This window comes from Trichechus manatus, unplaced genomic scaffold, assembly GCF_000243295.1.
Source record: "Trichechus manatus latirostris isolate Lorelei unplaced genomic scaffold, TriManLat1.0 scaffold00049, whole genome shotgun sequence".
NCBI lineage: Eukaryota > Metazoa > Chordata > Mammalia > Sirenia > Trichechidae > Trichechus > Trichechus manatus.
The window spans coordinates 15112525-15129846 of record NW_004443985.1 but is presented as its reverse complement, the minus strand read 5'-3'; the positions used below and the strand labels follow the sequence as shown (position 1 = coordinate 15129846).

Sequence of the window (17322 nt, the reverse complement as noted above, 5' to 3'; positions counted from 1 at the left end):
GAGGACTGTGCTGTCACATTACAGGGAGAGCAACTAGGGTCACATATCAATGTGTGTAAAAATTTTTGTATGAGAAACTAACTTGAATTGTAAACTTTCACTTAATGTAAAATAAAAATCATAAAAGTAGAAAAGTAAGAGTGTTGAACATTAAACTTCAAAGTAATTTTTTGGTACGTTTTTAGCACTTATGCTTCTGCAGTTATTACAGCTTAAACTGCACCACAACTTTTGGAACACGCTGAAAACTTGGTGGCGTAGCAGTTAGGAGTTCAGCTGCTAACCAAAGGGTGGGCAGTTTGAATCCACGAAGTGATCCTTAGAAACCCTGTGGGGCAATTCTACTCTGTCCTGTAGGGTCACTATGAATCGGAATCAACTCAACAGTAACGGGTTTGGTTTTTGGTTTGTACCTCCCATGGAGCTCTAGTGGGGCATTGGTTAAGAGCTCAGCTGCCAACCAAAAGGTCAGCAGTTTGAACCTACCAGCTGCTGCTCCTTGGTAGCTCTGTGGGGCAGCTCTACTCTGTCCTATAGGGTCATTATGAGTCAGAATCAACTCCACGGCAAGGGGCTGGGTTTGGTTTGGTTTTGTATCTCTTATAACCTGGGAGATTTGAGTTCAAAAATTTTATTCCCTTCAAGTTAATGGATATCCTTCTGTCAGCCTACAGTGAGTTTTGTTTTCTTTCTTATTTAAGATGTGTTTTTCTTTAAAGGTGTCATTTTCAGGATTTTGAGATACTCTTCCATAAAGCACTGTTTTCTGAAACTGAGTGAAATTTCCTTGCAGTAGAGGTGATTTTAACATTCATATCTTCTATTTAGACATCTTACTTATTCAGGAATCTGAATTGAAAAATATAATAGCATCTCAGGTGACGGTCAAATGGTCAACCTATCTCAAATGAATTCATTTGATCATTTATATATTATTAAACCCCAGTCAATATATAAAATAAGATATATTAGGTCTGTATGTCAGTGGTTTTCAAACTTTTTTTTTTTACTGTAACTCCAGTCAGAATTTCATTTTACATCATGATCTAGGACATATATACAAAAGTATGTGTGCATGCATTTTTTTTAATGAAACAAATATTTCAAAAATATATGATAGACTCTGATACTTTCTAGTTTTTTTGTTTTTCTGTTTTTAAAGTTGCATTGATTGTGACTCATTACCTTGATTTCACAACTTACTAATGGGTTGATAACCAAATTTGAACAAAAAAAAGTAATCTAGGTACAATGCCAATACACAAGAGGGTTATCTCATTAGCTCTTTTATTCTTTTGGATTGGGCATATTTTTACTGAATCAGAAAAGGAAATGCAGAAGTAGAACAAAAGTGCTTCTCAAACTTCAGTGTGCATTTGAATCACTTGGGGATCTTGTTATATAGCAGATTCTGGCACAGCAGGCCTGTGCTGGCCTGAGAGTTTGCATTTTTAACAAGCTCTCTTGGCGTGGATGCTGCTGGTCCAGAGAACACCTCTGAGAAGTGAGGGTGTAGAAGCCTGGCTGAGGGGACTGGGAGGAACGGAAGTAACTGCCTGGGACAAAACACTCACCACTCATGCTGCCAAAACAAAGGGCCTAACCCCTTCTACACTGGGGCTCAGCCTCTGCAAGCGTTTCCACTGCATACACACAGCACACCAACTGCGACAAAAGAAGCATCATCCTTCGGTGGTTCTCCCGGTGACATTAGTGCCTTCATAATCCTTGCCTCAGTGATCTTTACCCTATTTCCTTTCTCACAACTTACTCCCAGCCAAAAAGTACAGGCAACCCAACTCTGTTTCAGCTCTCTTGGAAGCAGCTCTGGCATGGATTACCTAAAAGTGTGGACAACTGCTAGAATAGGCAAAGCAGGACGGGTTATATAAAACCAGCAAAAGGCGTTGCCAACAAACAACGGTGTGAAATATGTATGAACATTTCATTTAAGCAACTTGTTAAACTGTGAAACTCACTGTCAAGGCGGACTGCGCTCATCAAATACTTCTGAATGTGACAGAAGTAAATCTTATAATGCAAAGCATGATTTTATAATTCCAAACTATAGAGTTAGAATTCCCAAACTAGGAAATACTGGGCTAGGAATCATAACTGTCCTGGGTACAATACCGGGTTTCTGTATTTTTAGTCTCCAGGATCTGGGGCACACAGTTCTGATGAGGCTGTCTCTTACGTTTTCATGTCGTGTACGCATTGGAGGCAGAGAGAATATGTCGTGCACCGCTGTGTCTCTTACGCCAAGCACGCACCTGGCACACATTTGGTACCGGACACATGTATGATAAAAGAATAAGTGGATATGCACAATTTAAAAAATAATATATTAAATTATACTTTACTGTATATATTGACATTCCTGAATGGTGCAAACAATTATGTGCTCAGCTGCTATCCAGAAAGTTGGAGATTCAAATCCACCGAGAGATGCCTCGGAAGAAAGGCCTGGCAATCTACTTGGGAAAAACCAGCCACTGAAAACCCTATGGAACACAATTCTTCTCTGACACATATGTGGTCACAAAGAATTAGGATCGACTTCCAGCAACTGATTTTTTGGTACCTGGTGAGGACAAGCAAAAGACCAAAGGTGGCTGGAGAGTCTCTGGCGGAAGGGGGGTTATAGGTTGCACTGCATGGCAATATTCCAATGATAAGAAAAGCTAAAGTGTACCAAATGTTGCCAGTGCCCTGACCATATCCCTGAGGGCATTGCTTCAGTGCCCACCAGCTTGTCTTCTGCCAACATCTGTATTGCTTTCCCCGCAGACTCACTCCTGGCTGTCCAAGTGGCAGCTCAGAAATGCCAGGGAATCAACCACTTCTGGAACTCTCAACAAATGCTCAATTTGTTTTAGTGAATAACTACCCGGCTGCCTTGCCTCTCAGGTGGGATAACTATAAGGTACGTGTTCCACGCTATCTCCCAGAGTTCCCCAATGTGACTAAACTCCAGTTGCCCACAGTGGTAGCTGGCTTCATTAGCTGCCATTCCTTCTCTGGCTCACTTCCCCCCTCCCTTACTGGTGTCGCCACCTCCCAAAAGAATAACTTTCACTTGGGTGTTCATCTCAGTGTCTGCACCTGGGGAACACACACTGTGACAGCAAGTATTTTGAAGGAAGATTGGGCTGGGAGACACTTGATCCTCAGGTCCCTCTGATGTAGCAACTCTCTGGGTCCATAGTATCCCTGTCTTAGAAGGAGCTCTGGGCTTCCTAGAGAAGGTCATTTATTCCAAGATTCTGAGCACGGAATCATGGGAGGTTTCTCTGAGAAGCGGGCTCTGGTCCCGCTTCTTTCAGACCATCAGAAACACAACTTCAGTCACATGCCTCTCTCTCACACTTAGAGAATAAGCACAAATACACCTTTTGCTCAAGGATGGCAGGGAGTAAGTGGCCCAGGGAATGAAAATATAATCCCTATTAGTTTTAAACGACCCTAAAGCTAAACTTCAAGGAGCCCTGGTGGCACAGTGGTTAAAATGCGTGGCTGCTAACCTAAAGGTCAGTGGTTCGAACCCACCAGGCGCTCCATGGGAGAAAGATATGGCAGTCTGCTTCTGTAAAGATATACAGCCTTAGAAACACTATGGGGCAGTTCTACTCTGTCCTATAGGGTTGCTATGAGTCACAACCGACTTGATGGCAATGGAGTTTTCCGGAAAGCCAAGCTTCTACAAGAACTCTAATAAGTAACAACATTTGACTCATAGAAGGGGGTCTTAGTCTAGTGCTGGGAAGAGGCAAAGATGAAAAGCAACGACTGACGTGGTTCAAATTAAACTTTAATGAATTACCGGTGGGGATTTAAAGCCACAAAATAGCAAAAATGAAACAGTTATTTCAAAACGCTGCTAGACAAAGAACAGAAATGAGTTGTAAGACCCCCCTCAGGGCAACGTTAAATCATTCGTCTTCCGTGCAATGGTAATTCTGAGACACTAAAAAATCTTCCAAAAAACAAAAGTCTACAAAAAAGCTAGCAGTTATAAAAGCTGTCATGGGAGGTATCTATCCAGGGGGCTCCTCACAGGAACGAAAAGAAAATTCAGAAAAGCCTGTGGTTGGATACTTTGCAAACAGTCTCAGAAGACTGTCCCTGCGAAACTGGAACCCAACACCTAAACAAGTCCTTGCTGCTATCCATGTTGAGAAACAGGTTTCCAAGCTTGGGGTCTGTCTATAGTTAGCAATTCTTAAGGAGGAAACCCTGGTGGCCTAGTGGTTAAGAGCTACAGCTGCTAAGCAAAAGGTGGGCAGTTTGAATCCACCAGCCACTCCTTGGAAACCCTATGGGTCAGTTCTACCCTGTCCTATAGGGCCACTATGAGTTGGATCAACTTGACGGCAATGGGTAGTTTTTTTGTTTTTTTTTTTTTCCCTTAAGGAATTTTCTTTACACATCATCAGAAGTCACTGTTCTTGGATTCTGGATTCTTGCTGGCTTTCTTCTTTGCAGAGAACATCCAACTGTGGGGCCTTGATTTCTTGCCAACCTAGTTGAAGAGATGGGAAGATCTTCTATCTCAGGTCTTATATGTGGATGGCTGGTTTTATTTATTTTTTTAAAAAAGAGAAAAGAACAGCAGAGCTTTTCTGCAGGACAACCTATTCCCTTATTTATAATGCAGGACAGCAGGGCACTGTAGGTGTATATTCTGGTTCATCTGAGGACACATGGCTGTTCGTTTTAAAATTAGATTCATCCTAATTATATGAAAACAGTCTATGTGTCGTTGATCAAAACAGCAGGAAAGCATTACTCAGCACCTACCTGCTGGGCGTCGCTTCCAGACTACACTAAACTTGTTTAACACACAGTCCCTGCCCTCTTAGAACTTAACATCTAGCACAGAAATACTCATCTCTCTGACAAATACGAGGTTTGGACCCTGAACAGGGAAAGAACACATATACTAAGTGACTAATACGAAGATCCCTGGTGGCGCAACGGTTAAGCTCTCGGCTGCTAACTAACAGGTCAGCGGTTCAAACTCATCAGCGACTCCTCAGGTATAAAGACCTGCCAATCTGCTCCCATAAAGATTACAGTCTAGGAAACCCTATTGGGCAGTTCTACTCTGTCCTATAGGGTTGCTATGCGTTGAAATCAACTCGATGGCACACAGCAAGTGACTAACAGGGACCAAAACAAAAAAAAACAAAACAAAAAAACATTACCATCGAGTCAATTCCAACTCATACCGATCCTACAGGACACAGTAGAACTGCCCCATGGGGTTTCCAAGGAGTGGCTGGTGATTCAAACTGCCAACCTTCTGGTTAGCAGCTGTGGCTCTTAACCACTGAACCACCAGGGCTCTGACATGGACAAAAAGGTGTAATATTTCCTATGAACAATGGGGTGAAAGAAACTGTCATTGAAGTGATATGTTTTAGCTGGCCAGAACCAAGGAGAGTTTTGATCTCAGTCCTAATTAGTCAGGGCAGGATTTCTGAATGAAGAATACTGCAAAGCTAGGTTGAAACAGAAGCAGGGGAAAATGTATTGGTCTTTAAGGGATAGAAGTCTGAATATAGCCAGTAAAAAATCACAAAGAACAAGGGAGGGGAGTGGCTTCTATGTAAAAAGGAAGTAAGGTAGTCAGTTGGTTAATGCACCAGAATCACACAAGTAAGAGAGCCAAAGCTCTGTTCAAGAGGCTGGAATCCTAGGTAGGTAACCGAACAGCTATTATTCTCATTTTCCGCCAATCTCAGGGGTTCACTAACTTTGACAGTTGCCCGTGGAACACCTCGCTGAGGCTGAAAAATGCTAGGTCATCTGTAAAACAGAGATTACTACCAATAAACACATAATAATAATTTAAAGTTAAATAAAGAATAACTAATAAAATCATAAAGTAAATCTGGAGGCTGACTTTGGATCTCTCTTTCTGATTTCCTGCTTTTTGGACAATTCCTCATTCCCCATTCCTCCAGGGTGCAAGTTTACATAACACAATCAATTGTACAACTTTTGTAAGAATAAAATGATAATAAAATTGTTTTCCATGCCCTGTGCACTACCAGGCACCACACACATACTGGCTAGGCAGTATATACCATTATCTCATTACACTCCCCCACAGTGCTGTGAAGTAAGTACCAATTTATTATCTTCATTACCCACACAAGGTGACTGAAGTTCAAAGAGCTGAGTAACTTGCCAGAGATCCCACAGCTAGGAGGTTGCATAGCCATTCAACTTGGTCTGCCTTTCAATACCTGCGTTGATGTCTACCACCCCATCACTACCCCCTGAGCTCTCTCTCCAGTGCCCCACCTCCAGGACCCAGGACCTTGGAGTTTCCATCCTCCCCACCATGCATTGGGCCAATACGGAATGGGGGTTCTCTCTTCCATGCTCTTTCACAGAACATCAGAACAGGGCATCACTGGATTCCACACAGTGTAGACTACTCTGCGTCCCAGAGACCTCAATGAATGGGTGAGTTACAAATTGGAGATTGAGAGCATTATTTCTTCCCTATTATGGAATATTAAGGAGCCCTGGTGGTACAATGGTTAAGCACTTGGCTGCTAACTGAAAGGTTGGCAGTTGGAATCCACCAATCACTCCACAACAGAAAAGACCTGGCGATCTGCTCCTGTAAAGATTACAGCCTTGGAAACCCTGCGGGGCAGTTCTACTCTGTTCTCTAGGGTCTCTAGGAGTCGGAACTGACTCAATGGCAGCTAGTAACAACAGCAGCATGGAATATCGAGGTCGCTGGGTGGCACAGTTTGCACTTGACTACTAACCTAAAGGTTGGAGGGTCGAACGCAACCAGTGGTACCAGAGAAGAAAGGCCTGGTGACCTGCTTCTGTGAAGATTACAGCCAAAAAAATCTTAACTCTGTAACACATGGGGTCGCCAAAAGGGAATCAACTCGATGGCAACAGATTTGTTTTTGTTCTTGTTTTTAACAGAATATCAAGAATCAGTTAGATGCTGTACCTGAAAGGGTATTTATTAGGATTAGCTTCTTAATATTTTAAACTTGAATTTCAAAAAAATATTGCAAATATTTTACAAAAATAAACCTGTGAAGTAGAAGATAGCCTGACCTAGGCTAATATTAAGGTATAAAATTATTTATTTTTCTTTTACATGTCCTTAGTATGGTATTTATCACTGGTTATTCTTATTTCTTAATAATCCAAAACATATGGGCCTTTTGTATCTCCTTTACTTCTTAGAATAAGACATCTTGATAATAATTAAACGAAAGGTTTTCAGACAGGTAAAATGTGCATAGTTAGAAGGAAATGGCTTCTTTGTTCTTTTCACTTACCTCACTTTTATAATTCATGCCCCGTTTATGTTTCCTTCATATGAGAGAGTACTAGATAAAACACGTGTATAATTTGGGGACACAACAAGCAAATATCCTCTTTGACTAAAAAAGAGGACTTCCCTTTGTAGTAAGCAATTATAGGATAAATACTAGGAAAATTGGTATTTTTAGTCAAGGTACTTAGGTAATGAGTCATTTATTTCAACAGTCTAATGTTCTATAAGATCGTTCCAAGAAAATGGTTTCAATACTTCTGTCGACATACCAAGAATCAGCTCTGGTCTCTGCTCCCTTATATCCCTACTTTAAGCTTTCATTCCCTTTGGGAAAAAAAAAAAAAGCAGCACATTAATGGTGTGCCAATAATAATGCCAGATTGATCAGCAAGCTCCAATACTATGTGTATTTTATGACTCACATAGCTCTCTCAGGGAAATAAAGAGATGGTCAAAGACTAAGAAGAAGAAGCAGGTCTAGCAAGACTAAAGATGACCCCATAAGAGTGAGAAGGAAGTGAGGAAATAGAATCAGGTCAATTAGGAGGGTGTTGAGCCTGGTTACCTCATTGCTATAAAGTTGTTTCCATCACCTGCCAATGCCTTCAAGAGTAAGAAGACAGTGATGTGGTGGTAGGAGCCACATAGTAATAAAAAACAGCACAGTGTGGCAAAGACAGCTAATGTCCACCAAACAATTCTTGCTCCCCTTTCCACAGTATAGAGGTGTCACTGGACAGCAGCTGCCCAGGCAAGGACTCTATTTCTCATTCTGCTCCATTTAGGTGGGGACATATGCTCAATTCTCACCAGTGGAATTTGGGCAGAAATAATTTTATGTCACTTCCAAGTCAAGGTGGTTAAGAAGCAGGCGGCAATGAGCACGTGATCTTGGAAGTCATGTGCTGAAGATGGGGGAGCCAAAGATCAAAGGAAGCTGGACCCCTAAATCACTGCGGAGCAGAGTCACCAACCAGGAAAAGCCATTTTCCACTTCACATGAATGAAAAATAAACTGCTATTCTATTTGAGTCATTGTGCATTTTTTATTTTGCTTGTAAATGCAAATGGTGTTTCCCTAACCAATAAATGGGGCAAGGAAAAAAAAGTGTCTCGATCCTTGAAATAATTCATGCAATTTATTTTTGCATGGGATTTGATGGGATCATAGATATTTCTAAGGCTAGAACTGTACTGTCCAATTACAGTAGCCACTTGTCATAAATGGCCATTGAGAACTTGAAATGTGGTTAGTCCAAATATTTTGTGTGTGCAAAATATACACTAGATATTGAAGATTTGGTACAAAAAGAAAAAGAATGTAAAATATCTCAATATTTTTATATTGATTACAATATTAAATAAGTTTATATACTGAGTAAAATAAAATATATTTTTGAAACGAATATCACTGGTTGCTTTTGACTTATTTTCAATATGGCTACCAGAAAAAATTAAGTTCTATATGCATCTCGCATTATATTCCATTGGATGGTGCTGGGCTATCAGGGGTCAGCAAACTATGACCCACTGCCTGTTTTTGTAAATAAAGTTTTATTGGAACATAGCCATGACCATTTCTTTACGTATTATCTATGGCTGCTTTTGCACTATAACCTCAGACTTGAATAGTTTCAACACTCTGTGACCTGCAAAGCTGAAAATATTTACCATATGGCCTGTTACAGAAAAAGTTTGCCAACTCCTAGGCTAAGGATAATTTGAGATTATCTGATTTACCTACTCTTATCACTTTATACTATGGAAATTAAAGCTGAGATAAGTCAAGAGACAGGTCTAAAATATTTCTGTTCTTAATTAGGTAGTACTTCCATAATGCTACTCATTCATTCATTCATTCATTCATTTTCTCCTTCTTATCTTTAACTTTGATCATTAAAGAAATAAAATACCCATCCATTAGAAAATCAACACTTATGTAAACTATGAATCTCAACACAATCATCTCAATGCAATTTCAGTGTAGGTGAAGGTGAGGTAAAATCCAAAAAGTAAACAAAAACACACCCAGCAGAAATAAACTATTCTCGGGTTTATGTAACTTAATACAACTGAACATCAGAAATAAAGTTAAAGAAAGATATATTTTATGATTACAGTACTTTAAAACTATCAGAAATTTAGCACGATTTGAACATCATCTCAAAACACTTCCACAATGGAAGCATTACCAGTGTTATATAAAAACCACTGGATTCTTTGTGAAAAAGCAAAAATGCTCCCGTGGGACTACATACTGTTCCTTTGAGTTATCACTTATTTTGAAATGCAGTAAGAGGTTAAAACAAATGAGCCTGATTTCTTCTTTTAAGTGTAATACTTTAAACCTCTGTTTCTCACAACCTCTTGCATTGAACTTTAGCCAATTGAGGTTTTCCACAAAAACAAAAAACAAATTAACTCAAAGAATATGGTGGCCAAATAAATTTTGCTACTTACTATCCCCCTTCTTGGAGCTTCATAATGCATATTAGCATAAAAATAGGCTCTGAAAACACTTGTATTCAGTTGCTACAACTCAGGATTTCCCAGACATAACTGATCGACCGTAGAGTAACATAAGCAAAAAGTAAAATAAGATAAGGCTCTTCCACCATATTCAGGTGTTCAGAGAAGGGACTCAGGTGCACTGAAAATGAAACAGGGCTCGTGGCTTGGGACATCAGCATTGCTGTGTCATTTCTCACCACGATTTAGAAGCTGGTCTGGGAACTACAGCAGAAGGCAGACAAGTGGTGCCTTTTTCACTACATCTGAGAACATGACACACACTTGTCACAGAGGCAGATTCTGCATGTATAGTCATGCAGGTTGGCAAGACATTTATGTATGTGGGGGGAATGTGAAAAAGATGACCAAACCCCAGGAATGTCATGATCATTATCAGCAACCGTTGTGTTCTGAGCACTTACTCTGTACACACATTGTGAAAACCTGGGAGAACAGAGCCCTAAGAGAAACAGATAATAAATGGGAGGCAAATATATCTGAACCATCTTGAGAACCGCTGAACAACACATGTCCCAACAGCCAGAATGCTCAAGGGGTTCCCAAACGTCATGACCATACATTCTGCCACTAAAACCATGGCTCTCTTCTCAGCTCTCTTGATTACAGGCACTCCTGAGCCTCCAGAAGAGGCAAGGAAGTGCACTTCCCAAATGCAGGAGACAAACGTGTTGTCAATTCTCATTCGTTTGTCCATGCTTTTGCTTCAATCAACTTATCACTCATGACTTTTGGAATAAATCCCTACGTTTTTGATCACAGCAGAGAAGCCATGATTCCCTGGAAGGCCTTTTTCAGAGCTAGGAAGTCAAATGAGAAACTTAGTTTAGATCAATTCTTTCCTAGTTATATGTGCCCTATCTACATTACACTTGTACACTGTCAGGAAAAAAAAATATATATATATATATGTATATATACATATATACACACATGCATATATTCAATCACATATATATATATCATATACATGTGATTAAGAGTAAAATGTGAATAATTTTAAACAGCACGATTAGGGGGAAAAAAAAAATAGAGTAACAAACATCCAGGTCAGGAAGATAAAATAGTGCTCAGACATGTAGTCCAGAAGCTCCCTCACACTGACAAGCTGGACCACGAATTTGTCTTTTGGTTTCCTGTCCTTGAAACATTTCTTGGTAAATACCGTTTCATTTTTGATAAACACTGCCCAGAAGACAGTTCAAGGTTATGTTCCCTGAGCCTCAAATGCAGGTATTCTGTGTTGCTCAGGGCAGATCCTCATACCATAGAAAAGAAATGTGTCTAAGAAAGATGGTCACCACTATCAAACACATCCACATCCAGCAGAAACATCTCCCAGGGAACACGGTGTCAGAATGTTCGACTTTCTTCACCGTGGGAAGGTTACAATATGCTTCCTCAGACAGAGAGTCAAGGCTTCTGGGTCCTCATTCCAGGCTCGCTTGACTGGTTATTTAGAAAAAGATACCTAACCTCACAGTGGGGCTGATCCTCACTCCATAAAAACACTATGCACAAGAAGAGCTGCCAGTACATAAAGGCTCCAAAGTCCCTTAAAATTAGGACGGTGTGGACCAAACACCATTAGCACTGAATGTAGATCACCATTCTAGCTGTCAGCTGGCCAGATTCCTGAAAGTAGGATATGGAAATACACTGCTTGTGACTTAGTGATTTGGATAGTTTTTACTCCACTTAAATGCCATAATTGACTAACAGGTTTGGGAACTTAAGGTGGAGAGTGAACATCATCAATCAGAAATGCATTGGCCTAAACATATTCAACTCCATACCACTTGGATACCAAAAAGTCCTCGGTAGATCCCACTCAGATTTCCGCTAATACAAGTGGGCTACAGAAACCACAAAACAATAACCTCCTCTGACATAAAGTAACTTAATTTCATCTAATGGGCTGTAAGAGCAACCCCAATAGGCAGGATCAGTTCCACCACAATAGAGACCATTTCAGATTCCCCTTTTCTTAGTATATGCATAATAGTTCACAGTCCACTGCACCAGGGCATATATTAGGTACATAAATAACCAGAATAACTTTAAATAAACCAAGGAGTCAACGTGCCATCTACTATTCAATAAGCTTAGATGCCAGAGTAAGCCCTCCTAGCAAAACAGCCAGCTGGAACGTGGACATATGATGAAATCTAAACATTTAATCTAGCCAAAACAAAGTCAAAAGATGACACTTAATGCCAACATCAGAAGAGAAAGAGAACCACCACCCCCTCTCCCCCTCCCATTCACTCGTCCAACAAGCATTTTCCTGTGCCCATCTGTCAAGGGAAACCCTGGTGGCATAGTGGTTAAGTGCTACAGCTGCTAACCAAAAGGTTGGCAGTTTGAATCCAACAGGCGCTCCTTGGAAACTCTACGGGGCAGTTCTACTCTATCCTATATGGTTGCTATGAGTTGGAATTGACTTGACGGCAACAGGTGTTTTTGCTTTTTTGGCATCTGTCAAGGTGCTGGGGGTTCAAGGAAGAATAAACTCACAGGCCTTCATCACGATTTAGTGGGGAGACAAATGGATACAAATACATTGCCCTGCACGGTGATAAGAACCATATAAAGAACAAAGCCTCAGGGAAGCCTGTTCAGAGCCAGGTATGGCCATAGGGTGGTTTTCAATTTCTTTGCTGTCCTCACCTCTCAGATTGCTCTAGTCAAAAGCTTGGCTGAGACATTGGATATTTGAGAAAGTTAGTCTAAAGAACATGTTAATCACTCAGTCCTCTAGGTTTTCTGAGCTCTGTTTCTGAATTGGGAAGATCGCCAGAATCTCCATGGTTGGACCATGGTAGCTCAGGGCCTCGAACTGCATACCTTTTCATCGTAATAACCTTCCACATTTTTTTCCTTTGAGGATTGGTAAAAGACATGGCCATATAAAGAACTTTTTCATTTTCTTCAGAGTTGAAATTCAAGCATTGTCCATTATATGGTTTGATATTTCATAGGAGGATCTATAGGATATATCTCCCAATTTAATCCTAGGACATATTTATTATAATAAAAATATTGAATCTATATTAGTTAGCAAGCACCACAGAAAGCATTCTTGAATTGTTATTTGATCTTTCCTTATAACTTTGATGCATATCTCCCATCCCCAGGCCCCCTGTTTCTGTTAACTGCTAAGAAACTCAGAGCTCAAAAGCAGCAGGTACTTGGGATTTTAGTTTAATTATCTTCCCTCGATAAGATTCTGATCTTTCTTCCCCTCCCAGTTTTGCCAGTCTCATGGTCACGTGGGATTTTTACTATGCACTTACTCGGATGCATCTCTTAAAGTCGATATTCCATAAACAAAAACAAATTGCCATAATCATCAAATGTAATTTCCTTTTACTCCCAATTGTCAAGGGTTTCCATGAATAACTAATCTGAAGATGACCTCCTTGGGTATTTCACTCTCTGGTCACTTGAAAACCCAATCATACGATATTTCCCATAATAATCTAGTTCAGAATCTATTTAGGAAAGTTTGAAACAGTAAAAAGGGAGAGATTGACTTACAACATACGGGAACTACCTACCAGCTCATTTCCAAATCACCCACAGAGGGCTCTTTCTTATCGCGAGTGGATCACGACAGTCCCGTTTTTGTCCCCTCCTCAGCTATTACTTTTAGAGTTCCAGCAATACCACCACACAGCCCTTGGTCCTGTCAGGGCTGCCAGGCCACAGGCACCGCCAGAACCTGCTGAGTGAGAAGGCACTGCTATCACCCAGTGATGTCTCTGCCCTGGAATTTCACTCTTTGCACTGACAATGCCTCTGGAACTTGTAAAAAGTCTGTTGAAACCCAGGGAGCTGAAGGTTAATGTCTCCAGGGAATCAAGGTAAAGCGTAAGACAAACTCTGCGGCTGAGGATATCCATGCACAAGGGCAAATGCCCCCAGGAGGAACTCACAAAAATAACTCTCTGCATTGGTACTACACAGAATTGGGGGCGGGGGGGTGGTGGTTAGCAGCTTTCATCTCAAAGGCAAAGATAACACTGAAGATTGTACCGTATATACATGGGACACCCACTGAAGCACAAAACTGGTATACCCAAATGGCACCCATTTAGAATGCTCAGACAGGGATTTTTGGGGACACAGTGTTTGGGCACAACCATTCATTTATTCAACAAACATTTACTCGGTACCTACCGTGTGCCAAATTCTATTCTAGACATTCGAGATTGGTGAGTGAGGGAGATTCCTGCTGTATGGTATTTACATTCCAGACAGAGGAGACAGGTAATCAACCAATAAACAACTTTAATGAATGAATAAGATTGCAAATAAGGCCAACGAAGGAAAAAGAGGAAGAAAAAAAGGTTTGATGGTTATGAGAGGTAATGGGGGAGTGCCTTTGCTTGTGTAGTCAGGGAAAGGCTTTCTAAGAAGGTGACACACAATCTTACGCTAGAATGACAAGAAGGAGCTAAAGAAACCATGAGCATCCTTACTCTGGTTTCCATCGAAAAGGTGAGCTTATCAACAGAAGAAACATGTAACACATTTGTGGCTCCACATACCCCATGCTTCAAACAACTGCAAAAACCCCAGGGAAGGAAATTCATCTACAACTTCCTTTGCTCTTAAGGTGATTTTAAGAAATCATCTTTTCCCAAAGATGCCGGTTTAAAAGGAAGTTGTTTGAATCCATCTCTAATTACAGCAGAATGTACGACAGAGAAGGGAAAAGGGAAAAAGTGCATTTGTAATGTAAGTTACTTTATATAACAATATTCCAATGTTGGTAAAATTATCCCTTTGTATTGTAATGCCAACAATAATTGCTTCAATAAAAAAAAAAAAAACCCAGCTCTGTGGCTATATTTAGTACAATATACTTTCACTCACTGTAAAATAAAGCCAAATTGTATTTACTAGCAGACAGTCTCATTTCAATATATAATAAGCCTTTGAAATTCATTAAAAATAAGATTTTGACACTATCTGTTTTATATTCACAAATAATAAATAGCCATTTGTTCACCAATGCCTTCATGTATAATTTACTAATACATACTATTAACACATTATTTGCCGAACAAATAATTTACTCTTGAAATTCTGTTAGAGTCAATAAAGACACTTAGCCAACTGGCATGACATTTACCTAAAAACATCCACTGCTCAAAATACATTTCATTGAAACATCTTTTTATTAATGTTTCCTAGTCCCTGACTTGTTTCAGAATAATGAGAGATAAGGAGAAGCGAATTAGGGCGTAGATCAGTCACAACGAATATTCAGAATGAATCACGGAATCTTTTGGCTGAAATGCAATTTTATTCCTTTGCAATGCAGGGCAAGCTATATATTATTACAATGTAAATCAGCATATAAGCGAAAATAAGGTCAAATAATGTAAAGATATTGCCCAACAGGTCTATATTACCTAATGCATTTATCATTATAAGAATTGCTGGGCTCTGATCTTAAAGCACTGCCCAAGGAATTTTCAATTTCTTGTACTTGAAAACAGGTTTTTAAAACTGAATGTAACTAGCACCTAAAACCAATAACATGCTAAGGGGAAGAACTTATTTCAAATGTATTTACTGATTAGGCACAGTGTTTAACTCTTTACAAATTCTAAATTTGTGTAGAGAGAGGAGGAGGAGAGTCTGAACTTGGTTGTTCAGGTAAACTCTTTGACTCACTTTACGAATTGCTATGCTTCTAGGTCCTTCCTTTAAAATTCCCCATTTGGGGAAAATTATACACTTAACCTATAGTAAATACAATGGCATCCCATTTCCTCCCCCTTCTCCTAAAAACAAATCAGAAGGTTTAAAATTGGCACTAATAATAATCCTACAGTGGTCGTTGGGAAATCCTCCTCCAAAATGTCAACTGTAGCTAAGAAGGTCGAAATCCACTAGGAGGAAAATTCCCCTATATAAGTCTTTTCGCAAGGGGTGGGCTGAAGTGTGCACAGCTGGCACAATTCCGGGAATCAGAACTAACTTAAGGCGACCCAGAGGAGGATGCTGCATCGAGAGAAGCGAAGTAAAGGACCGCGACCTAGTTGCTGTTGTGTGCCATGCAGTCCGTTCCGACCCCTAGCGACCCTACAGAACAAAGTAGAACTGCCCCCTAGGGTTTCCAAGGCTGCAAATCTTTACGGAAGCACATCGCCACTTCTTTCTCCTGCTCGACTGGCTGGTGGGTTTGAACCGCCAACCTTAACCGAGCGCTTAACCACTGCACTACCAGGGCTCCTCCCGCGACCTAGGAGGGTAGCGAAATCGCCACCGATTCCCCAAGGAGGCGGGGAGAAGCCCAGTCGCCAGGCACTGGCAACAGCGCACGCCAACATTCAGGAAAATTCTCCTTTCCAAACCCGGAGTTCCGGGACAGAAGGAAAAAGGGGGATGGGGAACCCACAGTTCCTTTAAACCGCCTACCCCGCCTCGGCGCCTGCCAACCTTTTCCGAACCCCCGTGTCACACAACTTCCTCATCATGGAAACTTCCACTTGGTTCTGCGCTGAGGATGCCAAACTCCATTTCACTAGGAGCCTGTCAACAGCTGGGCTTGGGTTTGAGGGACAGAGCCTCTGCGATTAGAGGGAGCCCCACAGCCACCCTGCTCCACCACTGCCCACGCTGTGGCTCCCTGACTGCCGCCGCTGTGTCTGGGCACGAGAGGGCACCTTCTCCCAGAGCCGGGGCGTAGAAACCCCGCGGAGGCAGGTAATAAGGCGGTTGACACTCCTCACCCACCCACGCCCGCCCTCGCGCGCTAAGCCTCCTTGCCCACACTGCTTCAGGTTCCCGAGACACCCCCCCGCCACCAGCCCGCCCGCCCTCTGGACACTTAGGATAGTCGCCCCTTCCTTCCCCCCACCCCCTCCGCGCGGTCCTCTTGCCAAATTACCGGTGCCCTCGAGCCGGCTGGGTGGAGCGCCCCTGCCCGGGGAAGGCAGCCTGCGGGCGCTTGCCCCGAGCTCGGGGAGCAGAAGGTCTCCTTTCCAAGCACACTCACATTATTCATGCAAAGTTAATCCCCGCCGCGTCACGGCCTCCCGCCCGAGGATGTGCGCCTTCCTTGGCCAAGCCCCACAGTCTCCACCCTCCTCCGCCCCCTCCTCCCGGCGGCGGGGTCCCGGGGAGCGCAGGCGACGGGGCGTCGCGCGAGTCCTGCAAAATGTCAACTCCTTGGGCGAAGAGAGGCGGCCTCAGCCAGGGCCGCGCCGGCCCTCCCCGGCCACTGCACTTTTATTGGCGTAGGAAGCGAGTGTGGCCCGGACGCCGGAGTCCACGCCTCCCCGCGCCCCCCGCGCTCCCGGCCGGCTCCCGGGGCGCTGCCTTACTGCGGGGCCGGGACGCCGGCTCCCCGCCGCGTCTGCGAACCGGTGACCTGGTTTCCCCTCCGGCCCTCCCGGCGGTCCCACTCGCGCAGCGGCGGCGGCGGCGGCCAAGAGCAAGCAAACCCGGCT

At 42.2% G+C, this 17322-nt stretch overlaps 1 protein-coding gene across 1 annotated transcript in view; it reads right to left on the bottom strand.

The window, feature by feature from the left end:
• The window catches only part of THRB (thyroid hormone receptor beta), a 422642-nt gene extending 405697 nt beyond the window's left edge, over positions 1-16945 (bottom strand). The window contains exons 1-2 of the mRNA XM_004377378.2: positions 16731-16945; positions 16289-16293 (exon numbers count right to left, since the gene is read on the bottom strand). The gene's annotated coding sequence lies outside the window, so the exon portion shown is untranslated. The remainder of the gene's footprint in view (positions 1-16288; positions 16294-16730) is intronic.
• Positions 16946-17322: the final 377 nt, after the last annotated feature.